The sequence below is a fragment of the Grus americana genome, chromosome 1 (assembly GCF_028858705.1).
Source record: "Grus americana isolate bGruAme1 chromosome 1, bGruAme1.mat, whole genome shotgun sequence".
Classification (NCBI taxonomy): Eukaryota; Metazoa; Chordata; class Aves; order Gruiformes; family Gruidae; genus Grus; species Grus americana.
Window position 1 is genome coordinate 133,915,901 of NC_072852.1, and position 12,223 is coordinate 133,928,123.

At 38.3% G+C, this 12,223-nt stretch overlaps 1 protein-coding gene across 5 annotated transcripts in view; it reads right to left on the minus strand.

Moving 5' to 3' along the window:
- The window catches only part of CDKL5 (cyclin dependent kinase like 5), a 146,816-nt gene that overhangs the window by 81,083 nt on the left and 53,510 nt on the right, over positions 1–12,223 (minus strand). The gene's annotated exons all lie outside the window — the stretch shown is intronic.

The window sequence follows — 12,223 nt, forward strand, 5'->3', positions numbered from 1 at the left end:
TTTTTATTCAAAAAGAACAGAACGTCTTCTATGTTTTTAGGAGGGCATTCCACCAATTAGCAGTTACATAGAACTGAGCGATCATGGAAAATTAAATTCCTTTAATCAGGACATTCAGAAGGACAATTTACTATTTAAAAACATAACTGTAATCCTTACTGATGAAAAAATGTGTGCCAAGAAGAGCCTATAGCTTTCAGATAAAGTGAAATGCTGAGAAAGTTTTCACTATTATTGTCAATGTTCTACCTACACTGTCAAATGTTCCTTTTCCAGGACTCCTGGCTTTAAAAAAAAGGCTTTAAATTCACAAGAACAATTAAGAAAACAAGTTAATGTAATTGGTATATTCAAGACATTTTAGTATAGTAACATTTTAGATCAACTTGGCTTCTACAAATAATTTCAAAAGCCAGCTAGATGATCCAGATCCATTTTTACCATGGTACATTTAACAATCTACATCAACGATCTTCTCAAAAACTGAAGCGTGCTCTATTTTATTGGCCCTTGTTTAAACACATGGAGCGTCCAGAGATCAGCAATTAACCCAGTGCTCTTAGAGCTGCTCACGTCCTACAAAAGTTGAAGCAATCTATAAAAATCCCTTGCAGGAAAACAATTAGCCTAAAATTTAGAAATACAATTTTCTTTGCATCAATTGTGCTACACAGTAATTTGCAATTTGATGACAAGACTAGACCATAATCCAATATTCAAGCAAGTTCATACTACTACAGATGTAGTCCTATAATTAGCCATATGTTGTTCGTTGTCCCATATATTAATTTGCATTAACTATAAATTCCCTAGCCTGCACCACTACTTGCCTAATGATCCAAGACCATACACCAGGTCTCAAATCCTCAACGATTTCAATTTCTTCTGCTGCTGCTTCTCAGAAACATTGTAATCAGGTTCTTAAACTTTAATCTTCAGCATAACGTTTTCAACTTTTTGCAAGAAAGAATAATTTGTATGTATAGTCACTCACAAGTGCATTAGAATGAGATATAGCACTACAAGCTGTTTGCAATTAAGAGCCATTAGGGGCAGCCACAGAACACACTGCTGCAGGTCTGAATATGATTCCTGTATTAATACAAGTGTAATGATATATAATCTGTTTGCAGCAACTACTAAGGAGCATGTTTATTTATTGGCAATATTCCAAGGAAAAGTGTTATTTGCAGAATAAGTAGTAACCTTTCAATTAGCCAAACCAGTACCCATAGCAGAAATTCACGCAACCTATTATGTAAAAAACTATCAGAAAGACATGCAGTTTCTTTCAGAAATATAAGAAAACGTGTAACAGATGTCTAGCTAATCTAGAGCCGTTAGCGTGACAAATTGGAAGAACGTATGTGACTAAAAGAAATACTGATCTGAGATACTGCGACTGTAACAAATTACTTATCTTTGATTTAATTTACACTGAAAACCATCAATAATACATTTCACATATCCTTCCCAAGGTAAGATGTTATTCTTTACTCTGGCTTCTATGTCTCCTTCAGTTACATGCATTACTGGAGCGTAAGGGTGATCACCTGTTTCTCTCCCTCTCCCTTCTTGTTTTGAAGATCTTCTGCAGCATCAGGTCTCTCTGCACCCTAGCTTTGTACTGCATGAAATTCCATTGCCCAATGTTACCACGGCCAAGCCACTTAAGCCATCCCAATTTGTGGCACTGAAAGTAACACCCTCACATTTTACTGCTTTAAATTCAACATACCTGAAAAAAAATCTTAGTATCCCCTTCCACACCAAGTTAGCTTCTCCCCTCTGAAAGTGCTCTCTCTCATCTTTCCCCTGCACCTGCCATTTCTAAATTAGCCTTTGGGAAAAAATGAGGGAGGGAATGCCAATTTTGAATACTGAATACTGCCCACATCTGAGCAGGGTTCATAAAATGACAAGTACAAAGGAGGAGGTAAGGGAATGGAGTATCATGCAAGGGACCTCTCATAGAGCAGTCTGGATTGTCACAAAAGACTCAGAGGGAAACAACACAACCACAGACAACAGAGCAGCACCGTTCCATTGATATGGCTACAGACTGACCAATGTGAATAATGAAAACAATTAAATTTAATGAATTTATTTTCATGCCTGCTTTGTACAACCTGGCCAGGTCCCCTTAAAGAATTCATTGCATGTGACTGAAAGAGATAGCAAGAGTTCATAAAAAAACAAAAACAAAAAACCAACCAAGAAGTCCTTGAAATACAGTATACCTTAACAATCTACAGCAGAAGTAACAGACAGAAGACAACATAACACAACAAAAGCAATCAAAAGGAGATGCGGGACTACCTCATTTATCCTCTCATCCTGTATTGCCTTAAAAGTGTGAAAAACGAATGTTTACTTCAGTTAATCCCAGGACTCAGACTTCTAAGAAACTGAGACAACACCAGAGATCTAATTTTTTTCCACTGGAGCAGGTAAGTCATTTTAGAGTTGGACAGCTTCCTCAAAATTAGTGCTTTAATGGTTTTTATTAAGAGATACCTTATGAAACAACTGTTTTAAAAAAATGGAGAAAGATGAGACTTGGGAATAAGACTTTAAGGAAAAGGAATAAAAGGCATCAATCTTGTGATACAGAGAATATTATAGCTCACCTTGGGGGGGGGGGGGGGGGGAAGGAGAGACCAAACAGTCAGCTGTCTTCTCAACCTGTGGGATCTCAGCAACTTAATTTCTACCCTCCATTCTGCACAACTATCTGATGTTTGGAGTAGTAATAGTATATATATGACTCTTCCGCCTTATTTAATATAAATCAGGACTTCACTGACATCAATGACATTTAAAACATGTTAATATAATGCTAATCTGGTTGTCTGTTTCCCTCTGCCACAGGGAACTGAGAGGACTATGGAAGAGGCTCAGGTATAGACAAATGCCACAACACATCAATGAAAAATGAAAGCCTTAGAAAGTTTCAATACCACATTAGCAGCTACCCTGTATAGCTAGACATTATAGATGTTCATAGTATGTCATTTATATACACGTACAGAAAAGTGATAACTGAAGTGAATTAGCACTAATCAAGCTCGCCTCTCGCTGCTGCACTCAAAGGAACGCCATGGAGGCAGAATATGGAAGCCTGTGAGAGAAATACTATATACCTAACACTTCAAACCAGAATTCTGTAAGGAATTCAAAAGGTTACTCATTGCCTAATAGTGAAGTTGAAGTAAATGGTTATTAAAGAGTTAATATGATTTTCAGCCCTACAGCTTGCCCAATATCTCTGTTTTCCTCACATAATACTCAAGACAGATCTCAACTCGACTACTGCAAACATTTACTACTGGCACACTATTTACTTCAGAAGCTCAATATAGGTCTCATGTTCACCATATGTATTTCACACAAATTTTGGCACAAAAAACACATCAGTGAGTTGGTGCTTTAGCCTGAGGAAAAACAGCATTAAGTGCAATAATTCTCCTCAGGTAAGCTGCCATTATGGAAAGAAAATGGTATACTGCACAGAGATTTGCCCTTGGCTGTGATTAAAACTATCTTTCCACAGAGCCAAAACACATTTGATTAGTAGTGAAAATTAGCAATGCTGCTTTTAATTACATACAAAAATCAACAAAAAAGATCAGCAAAAAATTTGAGGACATAACCAAATAGAGGCAGGAACAAGATAACAATAGTAACAATGACAGAATATGTGATATCTTAGACATTAATCAGTAGGATTCGGCACTGTACTTTTTTACCTGGGTTTAGGTGAAGGATAATTACATGTAAATTGATGATATATCAAAAATACAGAAGGACAGAATACCATACACAGTATACAGAATTGTTAGTTAATACTTTAAACAGTATCCACAGGCAAGTAGAAGCCTTGAAGGACAGATGGCTTCAGGCACAGGGTAAGGTAATAAAAAACCCCACTGCTGGCATAATCTGTGCTAGAATATTCTGGTGCTAATGACTTTCAAGTAGCACTGTACCAATTAGAGACTGCGAATACTGTGGGGAGTATCACAACATGCCTGCTCTGCTCTTAATCCCTTGTTTACCTCTAACAAAGGCACTTTTAAGATACGGAGCTAGCTGAACTCATCTGACTCAAAATGACCATTCTTGTGTATGTCAGGGTAGTAGATTGGAAAAAGTCTATGCATTACTTTGCTTCAGCTTTACACTGAAATAATAAAACTGAGTGCTCAAACTGCTCCTAACATAATTCAAATTTTGCTGGAAGGTTCTAATTTTGTCAATCGCACATGAAGAAATATAAACATTTAAAATATGCTTTGCCTGAGCTGAATCACTTGTGTAACGCTAAATGCTCTGCATTATTATCTTCTATTGCTTACCACTGCAATCTGTTTTCCATAACTTTTAACAGCAGTACTTTCATATTTACCTTTGGATCAGTCATTAAAATGTTGAATAGCAATATTGTACGTAGTATCTGTCTATGTCAAAACCAGATAGAAATATCTTTCCTTAACTCCCTACTCACAGTTGCTTTGAGGTCTGTTAATCAGTCAGTTCTCAAATCCATACTGTTTTAAAAATTATACAGAAACATTGATGAGAATCTCATGCAGTTCTCAGTCATATAAGTAGATTGTCACATATGTAGTTTCCTTCATCAGCGACACATAAAATCATACATTGGTTTGGGTCGGAAGGGACCTCAAAGACCATCTAGTTCCAACCCCCCTGCCATGGGCAGGGACACCCTCCACTAGACCACGTTGCCCAAAGCCCCATCCAACCTGACCTTGAACACTTCCAGCGATGGGGCATCCACAACCTCTCTGGGCAACCTGTTCCAGTGCCTCACCACCCTCACAGTAAAGAATTTCTTTCTAACATCTAATCTAAATCGACCCTCCTTCAGCTTGAACCCATCACCCCTTGTCCTGTCATTGCACTCCCTGATAAACAGTCCCTCTCCAGCTTTCCTGTAGTTCCCTTCAGGTACCCGAAGGCCACAATTAGATCTCCCCGGAGCCTTCTCTCCTCCAGGCTGAACAACCCCAACTCTCTCAGCCTGTCCTCATAGGAGAGCTGCTCCAGCCCTCTGATCAGCTTCGTGGCCCTCCTCTGGACTCCCTCCAACAGCTCCCTGTCTCTCCTGTACTGGGGCCCCCAGAGCTGGACGCAGTACTCCAGGTGGGGTCTCACAAGAGCGGAGTAGAGGGGCAGGATCACCTCCCTTGACCTGCTGGTCACGCCTCTTTTGATGCAGCCCAGGACACGGTTGGCTTTCTGGGCTGCAAGCGCACACTGCTGGCTCATGTTGAGCTTCTCATCAATCAACACCCCCAAGTCCTTCTCCTCAGGGCTGCTTTCAATCCATTCCTCGCCCAGCCTATGGTTGTGCCTGGAATTGCACCGACCCACGTGCAGAACCTTGCACTTGGTCTTGTATGATTCAAAGAAAGAAATATGGTTTGTCTGACAAGACCTACTTCGGACAATTATATATCCATCCTTTTGTTCTTGATTAGTGATCAACTTTTCGATTACTAAGCCTTTGAGTGACATGAACTTAAGTGTCTTCTGTTGTTTAGATAATCTTTCTGAATATTGGTACAGTCTTTTAGAATTGTCACAGTATTACAAAAAGTTTAGTGAAATACAAATGCCAGGAACCAGAAGCTTCCAAATCAGGACAGCTAGTATTCAGGGCTTCAAACACCAGATGCTGCTAGTTTCTTCTCTAGCTGAGTAGTCAAAATCTGAAATCAGCTCATACTACTTCCATTATATGAAAGATCATAATATTGAGGGGAAAATAAATGCAGACAGTAACCTGTGCTCATTTTGAGAACTCAGATTTTTCATTTACTCATTATTTCACTTCACAGTCATCCAAACAGGAACTACTATCGAATCAGTAAAATCCAAAGTAAAACTAAAAAAAAAAAAAAAAAAAAAAAAAAAAAAAAAAAAAAAAGAGTTGTGTTCATTTCAGTACAGCAGATAACACCAGAAAGAAGTTGAAGATAAACTGCAATGAAGACTGTATTCTTCAATTCAACCACTTGGCTTAACACATGCTGGAGAGCTAAGGAACTTTGAAAGCCAGATCTAAAGCAATAACGTCAAGAAAACATAACACACTGAAGATAACCACGAGTTATCAAACAAGTACACTTACCTTTTAATTTTGACACTAAAGAGAAACTCATCAACATTAAAAGAAGGGTTAGCAGATTTCCAGTGAGAAGAGTTACATTAATAACATCAGTAGATCTATGAGTTGGAGAAGGAATTTGCTACCAGGCAAATTCAGAACTGTTTTTATAACATCAGAGGCACCTCAAATTTCCTAAGAGTATGAAGCTCTCTCATTCCCTCTCTCAAAGCAGCATGACCCGGGCCCAGGTGCCTGTACACAAAATGCAAGCACCATGGGAAGAAACAGGAGGAATTAGGAATCAGTGTACAGTGATAGAAATGTGTCTTATGCGATCTACTCACCACCCTAGACGATAAAATCACTCATTAGGATTACAGAAAATGTGGTAGGATAGCTTGCACGACCAGAGCACTGCCACGAACAGACATGGGATATTTTGAGGAGCACGAGCTAAGAAGGCAAGATGATTCTTGCAAAGGAAAGGAAGGCTCGAATGCATGGATGTTTGCTTTGAAATAGGTAAGAAACAAGTCACGAGTTTTTTGCACGAGTGTTAGAAGACAGAACAACACAGGTGACATTAGGGCAGACATCTGCTTCAAAGCACCTGATCAAAAGAGCAAAATAAATAAAGCCTTCTTAAGGGAAGCCTTACAATAAAGTCATTTTCACAGAGGACTTAGAGCACTCCAGCATCTGCTAAAAGGGTAATACAGCATGATGGAGACAATCAGGGGATTTTTGGAAAAAGCAGAAGGCAATTTCTTGACACAACTGACCAATGAACCAACAGGAATGTGCAGGTTGATGATAACCTAAGAGGCAGTTAACCCTGACCAGAAGACCATTGTACACCAAGTTGTTAGTGATCCACACAGAATTCACTTGAAGCAGCCCAGGACTGTGCTGTGTTGCACAAGTCCCTTGGCCACAGGACAAACTCAGTCAGCCCCTTGTAACAGAGGAGCCCGCAGGCAGCTCCTACTCTGCACCTGCGATGGCCTTGCCTTTCATCTAAAAGCCCAGCAAGAAGCTCTCACACAAAGATCCATTCTGTTTAACTGTGTAAGTGATTAATAGAGTTTTCCATAATAGCTTAAATAATGAAAATAGGTAACCCCTTCTTACAGACACCGTCTGCACAGCATGCTGCACCCCCATGAGAGGCCCATTTGATGCTGCACAATTCAAGATTCCCAGCATCTAAAGGGATGCAAGATTACCTGTACCATTTTTACTTGGTGGTGTCTGCTAACTGAGGGTGCACTCAATCCCCTCGTCCATATCATTGCTAAAGATATTAAAGAGAACTGGCCCCAGTACTGAGCCCTGGGGAACACCACTCGTGACCGGCCACCAACTGGATGTAACTCCATTCACCACAACTCTTTGGGCTCGGCCATCCTGCCAGTTTTTATCCAGCAAAGAGCACACCTGTCCAAGCCATGAGCAGCCAGTCTCTCCAGGGGAATGCTGTGGGAAACAGTGTCAAAAGCTTTACTAAAGTCCAGGTAGACAACATCCACAGCCTTTCCCTCATCCACTAAGCGAGTCACCTTGTCATAGAAGGAGATCAGGTATTTTTGTTCGTTTGTAATGAGGAAATTCAGTGGTATTTATCTTAAAGAAAAAGGTCTAAAAATGCCTCATACAATAAAGAAAAACTAAAACCACACACAGTTCTAAAATAAAAGACCAATAAACATCTTACTAGGCGGGAGATGTTGTACATACAAGAACAACTGGCATTAAATTGCTAAATCATTAAACTGCATCCCCTCAGGCTCCAAGGACTCTAATAACACACAGCAGGAGAAAGGATAAGTCTAGGAGATTTCTTAAGTTTCTACTATGCTTTTAGAGAATTTGCATCACCACACACCTTCCTGCACACGCAGCTAACCTAAAAAAAAAAAAACCATAAGTTTATACATACAGATATATGTATATAGGCATCTTCCCTTTTGCCTATTTTCAGTGGTTTTTTTCCTGCAACTTTCTGCCAGCTCCCGACACCAGCAGGTCTAAAAGTGGAAAACCACCAGCTACCACACTTTTGTTATTTATATAATAATCAGCTTTAGGTGTCCAGGTGTTTCATGCTCATTTCTTAAGATGCAGTTTATTCCTTACTTACTGGATAATAATGAAATCCTGCTGTGAAGTAAAAAAATGACCTTATTTTTTAGACTGGCATCTGGGTCCTTCTGAAACATTCGAGTGAACATTGATAAAACCCTGGCTAGATAAAGCAAACCACTATGCATGCTCTGCAGATGGGAACTAAAGCAGAAATTAGAATCACTGCTTTCAAACTAGATACACAGCATTAGTAGAACAGCTATGGTTTGACTGCCTGCTAGTATGAATCCTTCTTCCTCTGCAGCCTTGCCCTGTTGCGAGCTCTGCCTCATTCTAATGAATGACCTCTTGGCTTCTTTCTTCAGTGTGCCTGGTTTTGGACACCTATGGCTTTCCCACAGCACCTTCCTATCATTTTATTGATTTTAAGTCACAATATTATCCTATTAGGTTTTTATCTGATGTCAGAGTCTTCCTAACACTTGTTCCTAAGTTCCTATTAGCAAAGGATAACTCTGCATGAAGCTGCAAGCCCATGTTGCAAAGTAAAGGGGACACTGGTTTTATTTAAAGGGCAAGTTTTTGACAAGTCTTAAGCATAAGCAAAGATTCTTTTCCTCAGCCATGATCTCTGACACTGCTTAACAGTTCAAGTGGCTTTTCTTTTTAGAAAAAACATAGCCGAGCTCCAGTAAATAAGCCAAGACAGTCTATTTTAATAGTTTGTGAAAATAAAATGTATTTCTGGTATTTTCAAACACAGTGTATTCCAGTATATTTCCTTATGAAAAGTCCTCTCATTAAAAAAAAAAAAAAGGAAAAAGCTTTTCAGAACATTAGATCTGCTTTATCTCAACATTATTTGTATTAGCTTCACGTTAGGAAAAAAAAAAAAAAAACAACAGATAAGCAAGTAATCTTTATGCACAAACTACAATTAGCAATAAAGGATTTGTGACAAAAACATGCTGCATAATAATGTAAACACAGTCATTCTAGAGGAGCTACTTTGGCTCTCCTGATAATGTTCCCTTAGCAAAGAAAACCCACATATAATAACGACAAGGTATTTGTTCCTTATGCTATTCTCTCCAATTTAAATCCATATACACATACCAATGAAATGCACTGGGGCAAAAACCTACATATTTATTGAAGCACTAGTGGATTATATGTTAGAAAATTGTTGCAATTAGGGGCCAGCTCCTCATTTTACACAAAATTTGTTCTCTCACCAATACAAGGGAAGTACATTGACTTACAATAGCTGAAAATTTGATCCTGGCATCTTGCCACTTATAAAGATGAAAATAAATACTTCTACATTCAAATTCTTAGACGTAACTGTTGGCTTTAAACAAAAAGAAAAGCAGTTCCCTCAACACGTACATGACCAAGGATGGCCTGGTATATACCAAACGTACATTAAAAATACTGCAACATTCTCTAGTTTTTATGCTGTTTCTGGACTTCTTATGTGGTGCTGAATAGACTTATTATGCAATGCACACTCAAAGTTCAACTGTGCTACCTGCAGACAGATCACGTGGAAGAACAACTTACTTGCTTCATCCATACTACAAAAAAGTATGCCCATCAGCAGCCAAACAGTAAAATAAACCCACATATCCTTGCATTTCCAGGTAATTCTGTTAAGACTTCATGAAAGTGAATTAAATCTTTGTTTTCCTATACAAGTAGGAAAGTTGTATTAAAAAACAGTTCCTGATCAAGGAGAACAACTACATATATGATCCTGCAATATGTTGTTTCTTCCTTTGTTTACAAGTAACTTTTCTTAATGCACAATCTTTATTATTATGGTTTGGTAATTCCCATTTTGAGTTAATTAGTAGCCTCACCTAAAACTCACCCCTTTAGTTTATAACATCTTCGATGTCACAGGAATTAGAATCTTCTCTCCTTTTCTTCCTCCTTTCCCCATCCCATTAGAAGGGTGTTTCTCTACAACCTCAGTTCTATCGCATTCATTCTAGTCAACAATCAATATCAGAGCCTTAACATTTCTGTCTATAATATGGATCTTTTCTGTCTGGATTTGGAGCAATCAGGTGGCATCTCTTCACATCTTCAAGCTCTAATTCATACTGTTCCTTCAACTCTCTTCCTTTATAGCCGCTTTTCCTCCATATTTAAAAGGAATAAGCCAAGTAAAAATAATTAAAACCATCAAAAATATAGAAACTAGTAAATAATTCTATTTATTATGATACCTGTAATTAAACATGAACTAATGTTCATGTGGTAATTATCAAAAGTTTTCTTAACAGACCTTGCATATCTAGGCAACAAGCAGGACGTGTCTGCTCTGAATCTGTGCAGTACCTTGCAAAAGAGCTGGGGACAGGTGTCTCTCAACATGTTTTACCAAGGCATAAAAGGAAAAAGTTATGATGACAAACAGCCAAAGGAAGGATGGGGAAAAAGATGCATGTCAAAGTTTAACTTTTAGATAGTTGTTCTTTTTTAGTAAAGCAGATAGCCCCTGAAGTCATCTGCTATTGGGGGCTGGGTGCAGCTGGTTTTAAGTGAGTGAGAATCATAAATCAGTAAGCTTAAAATAGCAACATACCTCACCTTTTTTTCAGATCTCCAAATACTGGAAACCCTAGGTCTTAGCAAACCCACTTGCTAGACGCTCTAATAAATACCACTTTGTTTTAGAACTTCACCACAGTTGTTTCAATTAAGCTTGAAGATGCAGGAAAAAAAGTGGTGCGACTACCTAAAAATTTAGATCCTCACAAGCAATTTAGCATCCTTACATAAGCTGTAGGAAGAAGCATTTCCTTCTGCTAAAGCAAAGCCTTTCCTTTCTAGTCATCTGGTATACTGTAAAGTAATTCTTATAGGAACTCAGACAACAGATTACCCTGCCATTATACTATACTCTTAGAGTACCGAACTCTTCCAGATGAGGACATGACTGAAGACATAGAGAGCTTAAATTTCACTCAGCAATGCAGGAAATCCTAGAAACTTCTTGAGTCTTGGTAAGGTTACCTTCCATAAAGGAGAGTGTTGCCTAGCATAAACTGCATTGTCACTAACCAGGCACTCTCAAACTATTCACTCTGAATTATTATTCTGTAGCTACCCAAAAATATACAATTTACCAAAGCCATTCCCCCAAGCCAGACAAGGCTTCACCTTGAGACAGGATCTTTCCGAGTTCTAATTTTTTTTTTTCCCTTTTTTAACTTTAAGTCAGTATAATACTGTAAGCCACTCCAAATATAACTATACGTCCTGTACAACAGTCCTTCTGTGTACATGCTAAAAGCCACCACAGGTACACAGGCCCTCTGCACAGTGTTAACTTTTTCTAGAAAAAACTTTTACATATTCTTGAATCACTATAAATGAATCATTCTATGATTCTGAAATATTTTGCTCCATAGAAGTAAAAGTTATTTTGTTACATGACTACACTGCAGCTCCAAAGACCGCAAAGTAGTTCATGTCAGAGTTCCCTGTTGATAAGCAGCAAGTTCAGATATATCCAAGTAACACAGCAGTTTAAATAGTGTAGACAGCTTGCCAGACTTCATATTTGTCTGAAACGGGTTTTTTCTTTCTTTTTTTACTTCTTCCTTTTCCAAATTAAAATCAAGCAGCATAAAAGTCAGTTCTTTCTTACCGCAATTTGATTGTCCAACAGCTGTAGAAATTCCCCATGGATCCCACTCTCTCCCCATCCCAAGACAGGTAAGTGCTTAGACAGCAGTATTTGGCAATTAATTTGACATTCTAATTGAGACTGCTTGAGTGTGAACTATATTCCACAACAACTTTTTATTTTTATTTTTTTTTTAAAAAAACTTTCTTAGTTGAAATTAATGAAACATTAGTAATAATTCATATATTTCAGACAAATATTAAACACCAAAAAATGGAGGTTTGGTACTAGACGTAGCCGATTCTCTGACAGTATTGCAATTAAAAAACTGAATAACTGAATGCGAGGAAAAGCCCACCCCA